A 20,663-nucleotide genomic window follows, 5' to 3' on the forward strand; every position below is an offset into this window, starting at 1 on the left:
TAACAGTTCGCGAGCAAAGAAGTGACTTCTTTTTATTAAAGGCGACTCGACCCTGCACTATCCTCTGCTTTATATCCCTACTACTCCTTTCGTTCTGATTTATCTGACTTCCTACGTACCTTAAATCAGCCACTTCTTCTAATCTTTCGTCTGCTATCTTTATATTAGCTCTTTTCCTACTTTTTTCTTCCTTGCGTACCAGTACTTTCGTTTTACTTTTTATATAATTTAAATTCTTAAAAAATTTTTTTTATAAACTTATCGGTTATTTCTATAATTGTATTAGAGGTTATAAGTCCACTTTTGCTGTCCAATTTATTAAACATTATCCATGGTAGTCTCTACCAACAACTGCACAAAACTTCATTCAATTATTCATGCCATGTACGTCGATCTTTATATACAATTAAGTAACTTAATTTTGTGAAGGAGAATATTCGTTTTGTAAGTAAATAAACAAAAAAATTAATATTGACTACGAAACCTTAGCAACAACTTGTAGAAATGATTCCATGTAACGTGTTAGAGCTCTTTATAACCGCACAAAGCCGGCTGGTATCCGTTTCTATTGTCTTGTAATGCCACGATTTACGCTTTAAGAGTTGTTTCAGCCCGTGTACAGAATTATGCAAATTCTCTAGCTCTTTCTTTGTTCGAATAATAAGGAGAATATCAAAGCTAAAATACAATTTGCACTTCAGACAAACGTAGCGAGGCAAATTCTTAAGCTGAAATGAAACCGTAGCGTGGATATAAATGAAATTTTTCAGATTTACAAATTCAAGTTTAGCTGTTATAATTGTACAAGCTTTAATAAAGTCATTTCAGATGAAATCTTAACATTCCTTACATTCGGTATGTCATTACCATCTATGGTTGAGACGATAAAACTTGGCAGTCCGCAATAAATTATATTATTTATCTACAAAAAATATTATTTCCACTTGGGCCTAGTCGTTTGAACACACCTTTATTAAGTTAGGAAATGCTTCATGAATAGTACATACAAAGTATTATATTTTTAAACAACCCGAGATAAAAATGTTCAATCTCTCAGAGTCTCTGAATGCGAGACTCGATTCTCCGTATCTCTTCGAGTCTCTCTGGTGTCACTGAGAGAGACTGTCAAAAAAACTGTTTAGCGTCTCTGAACGAGAGACTCGAGTCGCTCATAGAGAGATCCTCATTTCGTATCCAGTCTCTGAACGAGAGACTCAAATCTCTGAACGAGAGACTCGAGTCGCTCATAGAGAGATCCTCATTTCGTATCCACTCTCTGAACCAGAGACTCGAATCTCTCAATAATTGTTGTCTCGATAGACATGGTTAAAATTTTCTAAGTTCAACTATTTCAGAGATTCCAGTCTTTCTACGAGAGACTCGAGTCTCTCAATTTTTCACTTTTATTCATTCAGTCTCTCTGTGAGAGACTCGAATCTCTGAATTAACAATTCTATCGTTCGAGTCTCTCACACAGAGACTGTGAGAGATCCATAAAAACACCTACTCAATAACTGAGAGACTGTGAACGACTGTGAGAGACGCTCTCAGAGATGCTGAAAGACTCTAAGAGACTGGAGAGAGACCGAAACTTTTTGTCTAGGGAACCGTCTTTGCTTTCCTACATTCCTTTTCATGCTCAAGTTCTGCTTCTCTGCATCTCTCTGTTACACACTAACCTATGTAATGTTATTCCTGTTTCTTTACTAGTGTCCGCTGCAACTCCTACCTGCCATCTCTTTTCTATGTTTACGATATTCCCTACATCTGTCGTATGTTAAAGTAGGTGTTCCGTCAGCAACAACTCTAGTCTAGTTGGTAAGTTGAAAGAAAAAAGTAAATGCGACAGTTTTATTATAGACTATGCCAATTTTGGACGTTATAGTTGAAATACTGCTAATTGATGCTAATATGCAACCTGATTAAGCATGCGGGGTATGACAAACTCCAAACAGCGAAAATTGCATGTACCAACCTAATTTTCAAAATCCGCGCCTTATGATCAGAAATGCTTCAATAAATAAACAAATTTATTATTATTAAAATGAACACTAATTGTTTTATATTTTAAAAATTGAATTTTTTTAATTTTCACCATCGTTAAGATTATCCCTGGTGTCAGTATTGACTATGGGACAGAATCGTAATATACCGTAATATTTTTATGCCTGTTCCACTGAAACAGAATATTTTCCTTTATTTATAATAAATACTGAACAAGAAATGCCTCAGGGAACACATACTTTTTACATTTTGCAAAGTATCATGGATCCTTCGTCTGCATCAACTTGTTTCTGGTTAGCGGTGCATGTTACATGATCGCATAATGGATGTGTTAATTAGACTGCACTTTTCTTTCTTAGAACGAAGGGTTTCCAGTTACCACTGTATAAATTCCGAGGACTCGCTTTCGATTCGCGTCACCCACATAATACACCGTGTCATTATGTAGATTTTCAAAGGAGACCGCGTACGTTGAGATGTATGAAAAGGAGCAAATGCCACTTTTAATGGCAAGCGAAATTTTTAGGATTAAATTACGAGCTTTAAACAATTGTTTCTATTCGCATACGTGACGAGAAATAACTACCTACAAAAAGAGAGTTTTTTACTCATTAACTAACGCTCGTAATTTTGGTACAAAATGAATGCAAACGTTCTAATTAAAACATCCAGCCTTCATTCTATTTATTAATTTAGAATGGCTACATTATTCATTAAACTATTATTGCTGGAAGTTTCTTAATGTCATTATTCATCAATGTTTCAATTTTTTGAAGCAGTAAATAAAGGATGAGATGTGTTAATTTGTTTAAACTGATTTTAGAACACAGCTAAGTATTTATTATTAACAACTTTAATCCGAAAGTACTTCAGACTTCAGAAGAATAGGTTGATCCAATTTACTTGCAATTAATAAAATAATTGTTAAAGTAGTCCTGCTCAAGTCGAAATTTTAATCATGGTCAATCATTCATTGACTAAACTAAAAAATAGGTCATCTAATAACGAAATTAAAATTTAAATAATTTTGTTTTTAGAAAGAACTTTGACTCGCAACCTTATGGAGACTGATCTTTCATCATTTTTGATACCTAATAAATTTTCACGGTAAAAATTCACTTTTCATCATTTTATTTTTTCTAGACATTTTTGTGCTTTACGGACCCTACAAAGAAAAAAGAAAATGAGCTGTCAACGTTGACTACCGAAATACATACATTCTTTCCAGATTATCAGCAGTACAGTCGGAAATTACTAACTTATTGATTCAAAAATATCAAACACAAATAAATATGCTATTCTAGTTTTGAATTAACGTAATCCGAATTCACCCGAACTTTTCTAGTTGACACAATAACTATACTGATCAAATTAAAGTATTTTAGTAAATATAATCTCTAGCTCTTTCTNTTTTAAGATATATTTTATTTTATTATCTTTGATTTGGTTACTGATTTTACTATTTATAACTCGGCCGAACTGCCTCAATTTTTTTAAAAAAGGTTTTATTTTTTTAAGAAAAGTAGGTTCATTAAATTTATACATTTCATATAATTTGTAGAACTTGTAGAATAATTTTATAGCAAAGTAATGATCTCGGTGCGAACAGTTATGAGCTTTTAAGTAAATGAATTTGATATCACATCAGGCTATTATGTCAGTATATTAAAATTAATACAAAAACATTAATTTGTAAGTTTCATTACCGTGTTGACTGCATTTTACAACTCTTGTACGTAACAACTCTTATAATTACCTTTTACTTAAAATTAAAAGCTTGTTTTGCATTTCCCAACAATAATTTTATATTCTTTAGTCTTATCTATGATATAAGTTTTAAGTATACATAAACGAGTCTAAAAACCTTTTCTGAGAAACTACATCGACGTGCTATCTGGCGTGAAAACCCTAATACTAAATTCTTTTGCGACTTTCAAATTCAAAAAACTATAATACTAATAGAGAACTTACCATAATAATGTCCCTCTTCAAGATTGAATAAATAAGGATACCTTGCCAGACCATGAAGGATAAACACACGTAATACGATAATAACAGTTAATTTTCAACGACCACTAATAAATTATATTGACCGACATCACGTGCTAAGTAAATTAACTAAAAGAAGGATAATCATTCTCTATACAACCGCTCGATTAACACAACATTCATGCAGATTATGATGTTGGTTAGATGCCAACTGCGATAGCCTTGACGCCGTTTTAGTGTAGAAGAGAAAGGCATGTAATGCTCAGATTGGCTGGCTTTTGCCTTCAACCTTCGCTGTTATCTAAAGGACAATAATATCTGCCTCTCCACGTGAATACGTGGGACCTTCACAAACTTATTTCGAAAACAAATTTTGTTAAGTTGACTTGACTGAATCTGTCGGACAGTTACAAATAGTTTACAGATGTCAACAGGGTATTAATAAAATAAAAAGGCAACGTTTCTCTTTAAAATCCTTTAAATTTCTCTTTCGTAAATTAAAATCTGGTAATGACACATTTTAAAAATTAATAAGTCAAGTAAACATGATGCAGTTTGCCAGTGTCAGAGTGGAAAGTACCTAACCAAAATTGTATAAATACTAGATTAAAGTTAAAATGTACAGGCCTGACGCTGGAAGCTGGCGGAAATTTTAAAATGGCGTGGATGCGCGGTATCAAAAGTAGGCAGTTTTAGGTATAAAGATTGCAGCCCTCATTCTTCAGTATTGCTATCAGGGACGTAGATTAAATATTTAAATATAGGGATCAGTGAGCAAGTAGAGATTCCCATGATGACAGTGAATGTGAAAACTAACTATAAAACAAAAGTAATAGGTTTTTTTTTTCTTATTGATTAGTTATGTTTCTACATTATTTTCTAGTACGCTACTGTCTTATCTGTATTAATACTATAATTTACGCCTACTGAAAGCTTATTTGTGTATCGGTTCCAAGTGACTTACCCAAATAGGTCATAAATGGGCAAGCACCTGCGCGAATGCTCGCCAGCTTCCTTCGTCAGACCCGTATGTATTTTAAAATAAAAACTGCCTACAGCTGTAAAAATCTGCATCATGTCGTGGTAATCTAAAATGGTTTTGTGGTCGTTGTAGTCCGAGTCATACCTATATAGGAACCTATTTTAGTTTTTATTTTAGATGTAATAAAAACAGTAACTGAACTAAATTTAAGCCCCTAAAATAAACGAGCAGAGGCGGAATAAGCCACTATAATATAGACTCACAATTAAGCAAAATGTACTAATTATTCTTGAAGGAGCTAATTAACTTCATGATGTTAAAAACAAAACACTAAACATTAACAAAAGGATTTTCATCAACCTTTATCTGTGATATGATGTTTCACCACAGCATTGGCTTCGTCAGACGAATTGAGTATTTATTATTAACAATAATATGAGCGTGATAGTTACTAGTTATTGTAGTCTGTTATTATCGTTAGTAGTCAATACTTAATTCATCTGATGAAGCCAATGTTGTGACGAAATATTATTTATTACAAAATAAAGATTTTTGGAAGTGTTTTAGGTATTTCCTAATCTTCTTTAAACATAGATTTTCGTCAAATAAAAGTCGAAACTATTCAATTCACCATAACATATCATATTATTTCTTTTCATATCACGACTGCTATCAAGAAGTTGTCGGAGACGTACAGAAAAAGGAAAAAATATTTTAATGTGCGTGTGTTTCGAATTATATTTACATTATTTCTGAAAATAAGGCCAAATGCTCGCCTTTCCCGAGGGACATATCAGGGGCTTCTATCTTGTATATTCCGCGGATGTCACCCAATTTTATCGGGAAATTTATAACGGTATCGGAAATCCGACCACCGCTCCCTGGTTAGTACAACTGAAATTTATGGAATCAGATAAAACTTTCCCAAATTGTACTTTACGGCGAAAAAAGGTATTTCTCTCTTCGGGGCAAATTACTTTATGTGACATCACAGAAACGAAATAGCACTTGTTTTTGGGGAGACATTATTCGTTTACTTACCAGGTTTGAAAACAAGACGAAAGAAATACACCTGCATACCTACAGTAGCTATAAACTAAACTATGATACTTTTAACAAAATAATTCGAAGTGGTCTGTATTCTGTCGAAACTGCCAGACGCGGATCGCGATTTCGATCTTTTTGGATCTCATCAGCGCGGCGCAGGCAGCTCCGACAGAACACAGACCAACCTTTACCTGCTGTCTTAACAGCGCGTTTTAGAGAATACTACAAATGGCGTGGTGAGCGCCATCTGTAGTACGATGCTACATTTGAGGATTACATATGCTCCTACCCAGGATCGGCCCTGTCTATATAATTATATATACGCGTTCTGGTAAAAAAAAAATTAGCACAACACCACTGTGTGTGTCCAATCAGTATTCAGACTGACGACCTTATGATGATGATTGATATACTGACATTGCAACAAATCTTAAATGTAATAAAACCATCACTTGACAAAAAGTCTTCTACTTGCAGGACTGCGCCGTGTGTGTGAACTGTACACTGTTCCCAGGCGTCACGAGACGGGTTGAAGTTAATTAAAGCATCGACAATCATTAAAATACTAATTTTATTTAAACAAAATAAATGCAAGTTTCTGGACAACTGAAGAACATCTGTTTAATTTTGAGTACTTTTAGGTTTGATTTCAGAAAATTTTGTATTGTTTTTTGTGTAGCTTCTGATTTGTTCCTCGAGTCAAATCTTAGTCATACGTATTATGTATGGATTGCGTTATGTACATTTTTATGAATTTTAATTTGATTTCTGTATCTGTGACAATTTTTCTTTCATTTCCAGATTCGTCCATCTAACAGAAACAAATTGATTCTTCTATAGCTACAAGAAGTTCAGCTTATATAGGTGCGTATCTTATTCGTATTGTATAATGGATAGTAAACTAATATATTTATATTGTACGCAACAAAAACTACTGGGCAGAGGTTTTTATAATTACAATTAATATCATCAAAATTAGCTAAAGTACTACAGCATTACAGCATTTTATATCATTTGGTCTATTTGTCAGTACCGTTCTGGAGCGACAATTTTTGGATTTGGTAACAAATTATTGAATAATCGGCAGCAAAAAATATGAGTAATTGAAATTCTTCAGAAATAAGAAATATAACTTTAACGTGCCATCTTAATACACGTCGTAATTTTCATTCCCTTTTTATTTCTCTTTCCAAATCCAATGACGCTAGCACGGTAATAATTGATTTTATATTTTATTTTACATAATTAGATTGCTTTTTTCGTTAAAGTTGTAATATGGTCAGACTATTCCCGGGTTAAATGAACCTAAAGTTCGCTTCCGAGTAGAAGTTTTTTTCATGAATACAATTAATTAGGACTTCCGGGCTGCCAGCTTAAAAGTAACATTGTACTCGGTTAATTAGAAGGCATCGAATAACTCCTATCTCGGCAAATTAAAACGGAATTTTCAACTACGTCTTTTAGAATTAAACAATAGTCTTGGTGCGGTAACCCTTCCGATTTGGTGAAGTAAAGCCGATAATAATGTTGAGAGATTATCCAATTGGCGTCACATCAAGTCAATTTAGAATATAGATTAACTTTGTTTTGTTCAACTTACAAAGCCCTTTTAAAGGGGGTTAAAGCCCTTTATACTTGCTTCCATTGGAAACAATTACTAACAAAATCTATCCATCTAATTATCTTACATTAAGGGAAATGTCTAATCTGAAAATCTTTAGAATAGATTGAAGTGTATCCGTTTTGGCAAAGTAGAACAGCAAAGCGCTAATTAAGTGTCACATTATTCATGAAAGAATTCGGTAAATCCTTGAACCAACATGGGCAATTATGCGGTTACCTCGTCAAAATTTAGTCTGAGGAGGGGGATGCTTCCTAGAGTTCTAGAAATCTGAAAGATGCATAATACAATTTAGTGAAAACTCATATTCCAATAAAAAAGTAATGCACGCATTTATAGCCATATATACGGGGTGCCCCAAATGTATGAGATATATTGTATACTTTCTCAAAAGATGTTTTCAAAAAAAATGTTTTACATAGGGGCTTTGAACTTACATTAATCAGACTACGAAAGCATTTGTAATGTTGTGTTTCGCAAACTGCCGCTGCTTTAATTTTTCAAATGGAACGGCTTTATTACAGACATGAAGAGGGAGTAATTGGGAGATATTTGTACTACTTTTTTAAATCGTTTATAAGATGTAACAATTAAATTTACTATAAACCATTAAAAATAGTTTCACGCGGAATAATATGTCTAACCGCGAACCAATTACTCGAGACAAAAATTTTCAGTCTCTCTCCAGCCTCTTAGTCTTTCAGAGCCTTTCAGCGTCTCTGAGAGCGTCTCTCACAGTCAATCAGTTATTGTCTAGGTGTTTTTATGGATCTGTCACAGTATCTGTATGAGAGACTCGAACGATAAAATTGTTAATTCGGAGATTCGAGTCTCTCACAAAGAGACTGAATGAATAAAACTGAAAAATTGAGAGACTCAAGTCTCTCGTAGAAAGACTGGAATCTCTGAAATATGTTGAACTTTGAAAATTTTAACCATGTCTATCGAGACACCAATTATTGAGAGATTCGTGTCTCTCGTTCAGAGACTGCATACGAAATGAGGATCTCTCTATGAGCGACTCGAGTCTCTCGTTCAGAGACGCTAAACAGTTTTTTTGACAGTCTCTCGGCAGTCTCTCTCAACGACACCAGAGAGACTCGATGAGAGACGGAGATTCAAGTCTCGTTTTCAGAGACTCTGAGAGACTGAACATTTTTATCTTGGGTAACATATTTATGATTGACAAAAATTATAAAATTAATGAAATTAGTCAACTCCTTGAGAATATTTACGTTTTTATCTATCTCTGCTTCAATTATTATTTCATAAGGAGTGTTGACAGCATTATCGACAATGTTACTTTGTTAACTGATTACCATTGCGATAATGTACCTATTACTGACTTAATGAGCTGACATGGCTGTCGGGAGTTGCACACTAACTTTCAGTATTTAATTAGATCAGTATGCATCACATGCTTTAATTGCAGTCATCCGTTTAGCGGTCCCAGTATGTATAGACTAACATTATTAACGACAAATTAAGTCCGGAAATGACAGGCGTCAATAATATACTTCCACCAATAAGCAAAAATTAACGAATCTGTCGATCTCTATATATATATATATTGGTCTATCTGTTGGAATTGACATAATATCTAATTGGAATGGAATCGGTTAAACCTTTCAATGCTTTTAAATTACGACATAGGATTAGAGCTACACCCTGCAGGCAAAGAAGACCCGAACATAAGGGATCTCTACCGACAAGTCATCATCAAAGGGTAAGACACTATCTTTGTACAAATACCTTCAGTCATTTTTCCTCTTAAATAATGGGTATGGGATATTATCAGATAGACGCGGCTGAAAAAACATATTTCACACGGTTCACCTAATTGCAGATGGAGTTAATTTTGGAATAGGTTGTCAGTAAAAGATGGTGAAAATGTAGAAGTCGGGTAGCAAAGTTAATTCTTAATTAAAAAAAAGGTTTCATGCCATATTCCAAAATGTAATATCAACAAAAAAATCCAAGTCTTTGCTTAGCAAAAGACTAAATTAAACGAAGTTAAATTTTCTTCAACTTTCAATTTCGATTTTATTGTTTGTATTTTGTATTTCCGAATTTGCTTGCCTACCTTCAAGAGTGTTCCCGGGTGTAAACTTCTAGAAAATTGAAGCAATATTTGTCAAATTGGCTGCTCTTTCAGTATTTAATGCTACAACTTGTATTTTTCTAATATTCACTGGATCGATATCGGTAAACAATAAAAAGTAACGATCAGATTCTATTAAGCAAAATTAACAGAAACAATCGTGTTTGAAAATAGAAGGCAAAATAGTACGAGTTCAAATCACTATCTCTTAATACATTTTCAACTGCAAATAGCGTAGCGATCGCCATCTGTACAAAATTGCTACATTTTATGGGATTCGAAATGTTCGACAAAGTCCATGAAGATATCGACTTGTTGTACTGAACCCACGGCGTAATTACCTCTACGTGACAGGCACGTAACCAAACAACAAAAATTTAAGGTGATGAACAATATTTTGTTAAAACTATCACACAAATCGTGATTTCACTTACTACGCTATTTGTTGTTATTATCCTCGTCATTCGCTTGTAACACCACATTTCGAACGCTTCTAACCTTTTCTTTGCCGCCACGCTTGCCGTCTACGTTTCGCACTCGTACAGCGCCCTGCTTCAGACAAACACTTTAACAATCTTTTTCGAATTAGTCATTCGCTAGCAAAGAAGTGACTTCTTTTTGTTAAATGCGACTCGTCCCTGCGCTATCCTCTATTCTATATCTCTACTACTCTTTCCATCTTGAATTATCTTCCATTGCATACCAGTATTTTTGTTTCGCTTTTATTTATTTTCATACCATACGGTTTTGTCAATACAGCTTTCACATTATTGAAGTGCTAATCCATGCTCCGAAAGTAGTTTTTTTTCTAATTTCAGAAATTGCGTTTACTCCGTATTAGGAAAGGATTTTACCACCCCCGTGTGTGATTTAGCCTTCGGCTTGCGTGGTATTTTCCACGGGGCGGAAAAAATACTTTAAATATAAACAGTAAATGCCATCTCCTACCGACGAGTTTATGTTGTGCTTTCGTTCCTTAAATCAGGGAAAAAGTTTCAACAAGGGTATAATAAAAAAGGTATTCTTTATATCCTTGTAACTGGCGGTTTCGAATGGTTTGTCGTATGATACTTGCACGAAAATGAAACTAACGTTTTACTTTATCCCCTTCAACATTTTGTAATAAATAATATTAACCTTTAGAAAATTCATGAGGAAGTGTTATTATCGTTTTACAATGGAGATTTTTGAAATTAAATGATAAAACGCGGTCTTTACCAATGTAGTGAAAAAGGAACATCAAGTTTTTCTCATATCCTATAACATGAGAAATAGATGTACAGGCCTGACGCTGGAAGCTGGCGAACATTTTTAAATGGCGTGGATGCGTGGTGGCAAAAGTAGGCAGTTTTAGGTATAAGGATTGCAGCCCTCATTCTTCTGTATTCCTATCAGGGGCGTAAATTAAATATTTAAAAATTGGGATTAGTGAGCAAGTAATAGACAGACAAACAGAAGAAATAATTGTTGATGTTGGTGACAGTGATAGAGATTCCGATGATGAGAGTGAATGTGAAAACTAACTATAAAACAAAAGCAATAGATTAATTTTTTCTTTTTGATAAGTTATGTTTTTACATTATTTTCTAGTACGCTACTGTCCTATCAGTATTAATACTATAATTTACGCCCACTGAAAGCTTATTTCTGTATCGGTTCCAAGTGACTTACCCAAATAGGTCATAAATGGGCAAGTACCTGCGCTACCGCTCGCCAGCTTCCTTCGTCAGACCTGTACCTACGTATGATATAAACATCAATGCAAAAATAGCATTTTTTAGACTAATATTTACTACATAAATATATGTTCAGAGCGAATGCGCTACATACGCATTTTTACATCCTTTATGTTATAATGTCGTAGGTACTTCTTCTTCTTTCGATTTTGGCCGATTATAGACCACATGACATAACTTATGATTGTTCCTCTCCCTTCTTTCTTCTCTTCCAGTAATCTTTCATTCTTTCTGCATGTTGTTTCTTTCTTTCCTCCGTCCACTTAGCTCCAGTGTTCTTTTTTGGCTTTTTTTGAAAACCCTTGAATTTTCTCTCTGAATTCTTGTCTTCTCTCTACATCCTCTCCAACAATTTTCATTTCTTCCTCTTTGATCCATGCAATCTGTGTCTTGGTTTTTCTGTCGAAATAGTTGAATATTCTCTTCGTCAGTCTTTCTTCATCCATTCTCTTAATGTGTCCGTAGAACGTCACTCTTCTTCTCCTCATTGTTGTGTCTGTTATTCGTTCTATTGAATTGAATGCGAAAGGCATCTCTTACTGAACGACCATTTTTACAAAAATCCTCCACCACAACACTCCGCTTTCTATGTTGAAAAGGAAGCTCATTCTCGACAATAATTTCGGTAATCTTTCATACATTACGGAATTACCGACACTTGCTTTGCTATTCTCAGAAAGGGTTGATTTAAAGCGATTGCAGCATCGCATGAAAAGTGTTATTTCGTGTCGTTATTCTTCGCGGATGTAATTCACAAGAGTTGGAGTAGCATCAGGAAGAGGGAGAACACCCCCTTATCTACTAAATCCGCAGTTATTCTTTATGGCAAGCTAGGTAAAATAGGCGACGTTTGCATCAAGCTATGCGGTATCCTGGGGTTTTATAAATTGCGGAAGACTATATCTCACATTCGCAATTTACTGCAGACGGCGCTGAGAATTCAGGAAACACTACCCTACTAAAGATTTATTCTTAATGCATTTACCGAAAACCGTTTCTGAATGTGTAATTCTCCTAAATTTGTATAAGATTGATTAAATACCTTTCATTATCTGACATGTACTTGATTACAATTGATATTAATTCAATAATATACTAATATAAGTATATAAAATTAAATATAAATGAATAATATATCTGCATACTTACATAAAAATTATGCATAATATAAGTATATAAAATTAAAGTTACATTTTTACAAACTTTATTATTTATCGCAGCTAAAACTGTTTCGCCGAACTTCGGTTTTACAGACCGATTGTTGATGTTTGAAAGGTAATATCTAGAGGCAGTGCAGAATGCATCTCGTGATAGCGCCCTAAAGTAGGGGGTGTAAAAAGTATGCACAAAAAGTACCCCAGTTTACAAGCCGGCAATTATTAAGAACAGTAGTCAGTGTGACATCCGCGTTCTCTTATTGTCCTTCGTTACTGCAAGCGTTAAGTAACGAAAACATATCTACCGTGACCTTCGCAACAGCTGGTACACAGACAGGTCAATTTCACGTGTGACGATGCACTTACTATTCGATTGCTACTACTGATATCACCACAAACTACAACAATAAGTTGAGTGTGAAAATATCAAGCAAAAAGCAATGTATTTACCAGCAGAATATGCGAACAAGGTGGGCACATATGGTCGATACGATGAGAATAAGGTCATTACCCTCACATTTTCACTGAGTGATGCGAAATGGCTCATTCCATTTCTTTTTCATGTAGCTTCCTTTCCCTTAATTATTCTGGAGTTTTTATCAAACATAGTGTACATCCCTTATCAAATAATTTAAATAACGGACGGTGAAGACAGGTCGCGTTTAAAAATGGCGAAAATTGTCAATGCTTACTTATTTTTCGGTACGATATCATTACCACATCGTATTTTTCAAAAGATGATGTTGCCCTCTGACGATTGCATGTTATAATAGAATATCCCTATATTCAGTTCTCAATTCGCCACCTGTGTATGCTCATATTTTAAGAAGCATTTGCCTATGCCCTATGCCATCATCTCACAAAGTATTTACCATAAAATTTCTCTAGGGAATTCCGTCGTGTTTCAATAATGCCGTTGTTGATACTCTCCTTATCGAGTGTATTCACATGCAATAAATTACTATGTACACCAGCACCAACGAACCCGCATTAGCACGCTGTTATTAACACCCATTCAATTAAATCTACGAACCATATTCGTTCCCTTACCCCGATGTGTAATGAAAAATGAACATGAACCATTTCTCGAAATAATCCATTCTGTTACCACCGACGAGGGCGTGTGTGTACTTACTAGGGGAACAACTCTTAATTCGCAATCTCATTTAAAACCGGTGTTCTGTATCCTCAAACCGTGCTGTGAGATTACATCGTCTCCTCTTCCTTTGAATTTCGTCAAAAAGCTTTCGAAATGAACATACGCAACCAAACACATTCACATCAAGTACGAGAACATCTATTAAATTAACGTTTGCATGGCATCTTATAAACTTTAACGAATATGGAGACCCTAAACAAAAATTTTCAGTCTCTCTCCAGTCTCTCAGAGTCTTTCAGTGTCTCTCACAGTCTCTCAGTTATTGCCTAGGTATTTTAATGGATTTCTCACAGTCTCTGTATGAGAGACTCGAACGATAAAATTGTTAGTTCAGAGATTCGAGTCTCTCGTTCAGAGACTGGATACGAAATGAGGATCTTTCTATGAGCGACTCCAGTCTCTCCTTCAGAGACGCGAAACAGTTGTTTTGACAGTCTCTCAACAGTCTTTCTCAGCGACACCAGAGAGACTCGATAAGAGACGGAGACTCGAGTCTCGCTTTCAGAGACTCTGAGAGACTGAACATTTTTATCTCGGGGAATATTTGCTTAAAATCAAATTAAAATTTTCTGTTTTACGTATCGACAAAAAGGAGATGACCACAGAATATCCAAGTACCTATTCTATCGGCAGTTTGCCTCATCTTTTATAAAGTGATGAATTGCCTATAATTAATTTATCAGAAGAATACGCCCTTCGCTCTGCTAATAATTCATGCAATGAAGCATTAGAAGATATGGTCCAGATATATCGTCAATCTCATAGCAGATTTAAATTAATGGAGTCTCTTGTAACTGTGGAACTTATCTGGCAGGTAAAGTCTTTATTTGTAGAATATACTTATGATAAAGGATCAGGCAAAATAGAGTTTTGAGATGTTGGTAAACTACTGCTGGTCTATAAGACGAGATGTACCTGAGATGAACTATAAGCATCTGGTAAAAAAACGTAAAAAGATCGTTATGAGTAAAACATTATGCCCTTCCCTAGACAAAAATTTTTAGTCTGTCTCCAGTCTCTCAGAGTCTTTCAGCGTCTCTGAGAGCGTCTCTCACAGTCTTTCAGTTATTACCTAGGTGTTTTTATGAATCTCTCACAGTCTCTGTATGAGAGACTCGACAATAAAATAGTTAATTCAGAGATTCGAGTCTCTCACAGAGAGACTGAATAAATAAAAGTGCACAATTGAGAGACTCGAGTCTCTCGTAGAAAGACTGGGATCTCTGAAATGTTGAATTTAGAAAATTTTAACCATGTCTGTCGAGACACCACTTATTGAGAGATTGGAGTCTCTCGTTGAGAGATTCGAGTCTCTCGTTCAGAGGCTGGATACGAAATGAGGATCTCTCTATGAGCGACTCGAGTCTCTCGTTCAGAGACGCTAAACAGTTTTTTTGACAGTCTCTCGACATTCTCTCTGAGCGACACCAGAGAGGCTCGATGAGCGGCGGAGACTCGAGTCTCGCTTTCAGAAACTCTGAGAGACTGAACATATTATTTTTACATTATATAACCTAACTCCGATAATACAATTTAGAAATCAATTCAGCTGACATTTTAGATCAATCTAGACTCAGTCTATTTCGAAATTAGACAAGAGAATGTTGAATTTTGTAGGTCAATGTTGTCCATTGAGTAATATACTGTTCCAACATTTGCCAAAATGATTCGAGGAAATTATAGAGCAACCTGGACCGGAATCAGATCGGTGTCCTTCCGATTGCTAAGCTGTAGCGACGTGGTCTAAAGATTTGCACCATAATCCAGGTACATTTATAAATGACAATTACATACAAAGCCAATTGATTTTATCGCCTTGACAGATGTACATATACTGGAATTACACCCGAATATCGAAACTTTCAATTCAACATCAGAGTAACACCACGTTAAGACTTCCTCTGTAAGAGCAAAGCCCTACAAAAACAACAAAAATGCTTAGAATTGTACAAGTCAAGAGCTAGATTTCTGCCATAGATTTTCATCAGATTAGTTATTGCCTTATCAATTTTGCTTTTCCTAATTTTCTAATCAGCAAAGCATTAACCATTATCAGTCTCTCGCACATAATTCGTACTTAGGGCAAACATTTGATAAACGAAAAGCTGCGTGATAATTCCGTACAAATTTGAATACAAAGGAAATCTAACAGAACCGATCTACATCGTATTTAATAGGGAAATCATATTAATTCAGATATTTTGATGAAAGCCAACGACAGGAGTCACATTAAATGTACAAAACAGGAAAAGAGATAAATTTCTATGTTCCTTTAAGTGACAGTATCATCAAGATGATATCACTAAATAACGTCTTTAAAGGATATCAAATTTGTTTTATTTCCGACAAACGTGAGTTTCAATAATAGGAAGAGTAGGTACATAGCTATTAAGAACGAAATGCATATACCAATCTTAGATATATAAACATAATTACAAATAAAACGCTTCAGTAAATAAAGATATACAGTAGGTACTTTATCAAAAAGTTGCAAGATGTATCAATAATTGCACAATTTGCTTACATTGTGAAATTTTCATTTATAATTTACCACAATGCTAAATTAATAGGATAAAGTATGAGAATAAGGGATCTACGACTATCCTATCTAAATACAAAGTGCAATAAACAAGATTTGTCTTACCGAATGGTAAGTAATTATACCTGTATAATACCTTAAATAGTACATAAAGTGCACACTAAAATAAAAAAATAAGAATAAATAAATTTTACTATGAAAATCATAAATCTGACGTTATAAATGAGAAAATAATTTGTAGTTGAATAAGTTATTCAACATTTCGTACATTTAAAGCAGTCATACAGCTTAAAGACAAACGTTGACCAACAAAAATTAAAACAATTGCACACAATGTTTAATTTCCAAATCGCTTCTAAACTAATTAACTTAGGAAGTCATCAGTCTTGAGATGATGTCTGTTTCATACATTCACAATTGTTACATTTGACAAAGTTTATGTAATTGGCAGCATTTTAGATTTCCTGGAAGCGTTTAATATATTTCTTTACACGGTAAATTTACCTTTTAATTTTTTAAAGGAACAGAGCTAAAATATCGTAATGATGACTAAAAAGAAGGAGAACTAATGAATGAAACTAAACTAACAATTACGAAGATAAACAAAAAACTCATTATACGTTTTTCATTGTGAACGACAACGGTATCTTTTAGAAAAATCAATTTTTTATTAGATTCTGCTAGGTAAAATTTATGAAATGCTACAGATCATACGAGGGCAGTCCGTGACTTTTTGAATTTCCCGTCTAGTAACATTAAATGCAACGTAGCTCTCCTGTCAAGTACTATCTATCAAACTTTGAGGAAGCTGCGTCATTTAGTTTGTGTTTGACAACTATTTAAAGCAGACAATGTCGTGAATTTCGACGAAAATGGAAAAATGTGAGGTACGTGTGCTCATCAAGTATTATTTTTTGCGTAAAAAAAAGTATCACTGAAACTAAGCAATGGATTGATAATCATTATCGAGACCCTGTACCATCAATTCCAATGGTTAAGAAGTGGTTTACTGAATTTTGTTGTGGTCGTACCAGCACAAATGACGCCGAACGTTTAGGTCGACCAAAAGAAGCCGTTATACCAGAAATCGTCGATAAAATCAAGAAATGATATTGGACGATCGAAAAATGAAAATGCGTCAGCTAGCTGAGGCTGTTAGCATCTGAACTGAGCGGATACATAACATTTTACATGAATATTTGGGCATGAAGAAACTATCCGCAATCACACTCGACCCTAAGCGCAATCGCGTGATCATTTCACAAAAGTGTTTGGTGATGTTCAACCGTAATCCGAAAGAGTTTCTGCGCCATTTTGTAACCGTAAAAAAATATACATCCATCATAATAGTCTCAATGGGTTTGTCGGTCAACAAGATCGTGACAACTCTTTTCTGGAATGTACGCGGTGTTATTCACAGCGATTACCTTGAAAAGGGTAAAACTATTTGGAGCTGTTGGACAAATTCGACATTGATTTAAAGTGAAGACGACAGCATTTGGCAAATGAAAAAGTCCTCTTCCACCAGGACAATGCATACGTGTGTAATCGTCGTGGCAAAGATCTATAACCTGGGCTACGAACTACTACCTCATCTAGCACATCCTCCCTATTTAGCTACCTCCCGAGTCGAAAAATTGGGACTCATTTTATCCTCAAATGAACTATTTAGACTCATTTTTTCCTCATTTAGACGTTTTTAATCTCAGATACCTCAATAAGTTTTCATAAGACTCATCACATTGGATTCTAAAAAGTCTCATTTTATTCTCAATGTCTGCAATCCTATGGCAATAGTCCTCAATTTAACCTCAACAAGAAAAGAATGAGACTTTTTGAAGACAAAATGAGGTTTCCTAAATAATCTTTACTCCTCAAAAGTCTCATTTTGTCCTGATACGGGAAAACCGCGGATAAAATGAGACTTTTGTGTCTTGTAGTTTGAAATATCCCTAAAAATTCTATTGAGATCAAATGAGGACAAAATGAGTCCCAATTTTTTGACTCGGGCTGCCGCTATTTCCTGTTCCCAAACCTGAAGAAATGACTCGGCGGTAAGAGATTGGGATCGAATTAGAAGATCATTACTGAACCCAATGCCTATTTTGAAGACCTTGAGGAAATCTATTATTTGAAAGGTATTAAAAAATTGGAAAAATATATTAAGCTAAAAGGAGATTACATTGAAAAATAAAACACTTTTTTGCCACAAAAAGTCACTGACTTATCACACCGCCCTCGTATAATCGTAGCAGATCGATTCGTTTGTTACGAGAGGTTTAGCTGTGACGAATTCCAAAAGTCGTTTGTTCATGGGACGGTCACCATAAATCTCCGCGATCTGTTATCCTATGAAAGTCAGCAAGATAGATTTTTATGCAGCTTTTCTTCTGGAAATTATGAGGGTATGGTAATAAAGTGCCTAATCTAACGAGAAGAAAATACTCCACTCCACTGTCGTGCTGCTTCAGCGAAATCTATGACGCAATTTACCAGCAGAATTTAAGTGCGAACGTTCCAAACCAAAAAGCAGAAAAAGAAGCGTTGTGGCAATGACGTAACGTTAGTACTAAGCCCACGTCGCTAAACGAGCCGCGATAAAAATTATTTACGGGAAGTCATTTGTCCATTTCCAAGATAATTTGCAACTTAACTTTGATATGCAAATGCTTCATGATCGACTTCATCTAACAATGTCACCGACTGTGAAGAGGCCCACCAAAAATCATTTCGTCGGAATAAATAATTCTAAATTTAGGCCATGCAATAGATGATACGTCATAACTGGAGGGATTCATAATATTTACATTTAGAACTCATTTGTTTACTGGCGAAATGCCCAAAACAGTTGCAAAAAGTTTTTGGAGCGGCTCTCCTGTAAAATATATGTTTTTCTTTATAATCCTTAATGAAAAGGAATTTTTCTCTGCGGCAGCAACAATAAGGAACTATATTCCGTTGTTTCTAGTTTCACAATACCTAAAGTTATCGATTATGAAAGTCGTTACTTGTTAAAACTGGTTCATAAAAGCTGTTGATATGTAACTCCGATTAGTAATAATGATTTACAGAAATAACGATTAGATTGTTTCAAGAATTTATCATTAACTTGCACTATAATCACTTTAATCTAGATAGATCCCAGCTTTTTCAGGTGAAGATTAATTCCACCTGCATCCTTAAGACTATTGTATATACTTTTAGAATTTTTAAATCGTCAGTCCTATGACTGGTTGGCCACGTACCTCCACACTTTCCTATCCTGAGCTAATCTTCACATTTGCCTAAAACTAGAACAACTCACATCCTTAACTATTTGCGAACAGTAATCTAATCTAGGGCTACCTCTACCCCTGCTAACTCCTGCTTCTGCCTCTGATATGTCATTGACCAGACCTTCATGCCTAAGGTGGCCATACGTCCCGCTTTGGGCGGGACAGTCCCGCTTGCAGACTGTCCGTCCCGCTGTATCCAGCAAGGGCATAAATGTCAAGCTTTCGCAAACAGACCAAATGATAATTTAATTTACAATTATTTTGTACCTACGTCAAACACGTAGCGAAAAATGAGGTCAATTTAACACAGAATTAGAAGTATTTGAATGGGTAAATTTATCAAAAAAAAACGTACATGGGAAGAGATACAGGTCTTCATGGATTTATTGATCACGTGAGAATTTATTTGTAAGGATCAAGACAACAAAGTTTCTGACGAGTTTTCACATATTTCTAGCATTTCTAAAAAATCACTAACTGAAATGCTGAGAATTTGACGGCTGAAAACCGTTGGGTGAAATTATTCCAGCACATCCGTGCAAACAATATCCACTTAGCGAACCTTTCTATAATTATTGAGTGCGTCTTGTGTCTGCCTGGAAGTAACGCATTTGTCGAAAGAGTATTTTCTCAAATGAACAAAATATGGACGAGTGAAAAAGCACAGTGAGCGTCTCAATATTGAAAGCCATTTTGATTACACAAAATAGCATAAATAAATCGTGTACTGAGGTCTATTTGTATCTAAAAACGGAACCAGAGGTTTTAAAAAAGATTTGTTCAACCGACAAATATAAAATTCAGCCCAACTAGATGTAATGTAACTTACATTACCCTTTTTTAATAAAAAAAATTGTAAAACAACAACGTCCCGCTTTGTCAAAAAATCAATATGATCACTTTATTCATGCCTCAGAAGGTGTGCTACCAACCTACCTCGGCTATTTCTTATTGACTTCCATAGAGTTCTCTGTTCTTTTTAGTATACAAATTGAGTTTGAAAACAGTTTATTCGACCAAAACGAATCAACTTATTGGTCTGTGCTATCGCTA

General features: G+C 34.9%; 1 protein-coding gene across 1 annotated transcript in view; it reads left to right on the forward strand.

Annotated features, from left to right (window-relative positions):
* The window catches only part of LOC108740202, a 224,584-nt gene that overhangs the window by 135,006 nt on the left and 68,915 nt on the right, over nucleotides 1–20,663 (forward strand). Inside the window, exon 3 of the mRNA XM_025980992.1 lies at nucleotides 6,824–6,886. The gene's annotated coding sequence lies outside the window, so the exon portion shown is untranslated. The remainder of the gene's footprint in view (nucleotides 1–6,823; nucleotides 6,887–20,663) is intronic.

This window comes from Agrilus planipennis, unplaced genomic scaffold, assembly GCF_000699045.2.
Source record: "Agrilus planipennis isolate EAB-ADULT unplaced genomic scaffold, Apla_2.0 scaffold2, whole genome shotgun sequence".
NCBI lineage: Eukaryota > Metazoa > Arthropoda > Insecta > Coleoptera > Buprestidae > Agrilus > Agrilus planipennis.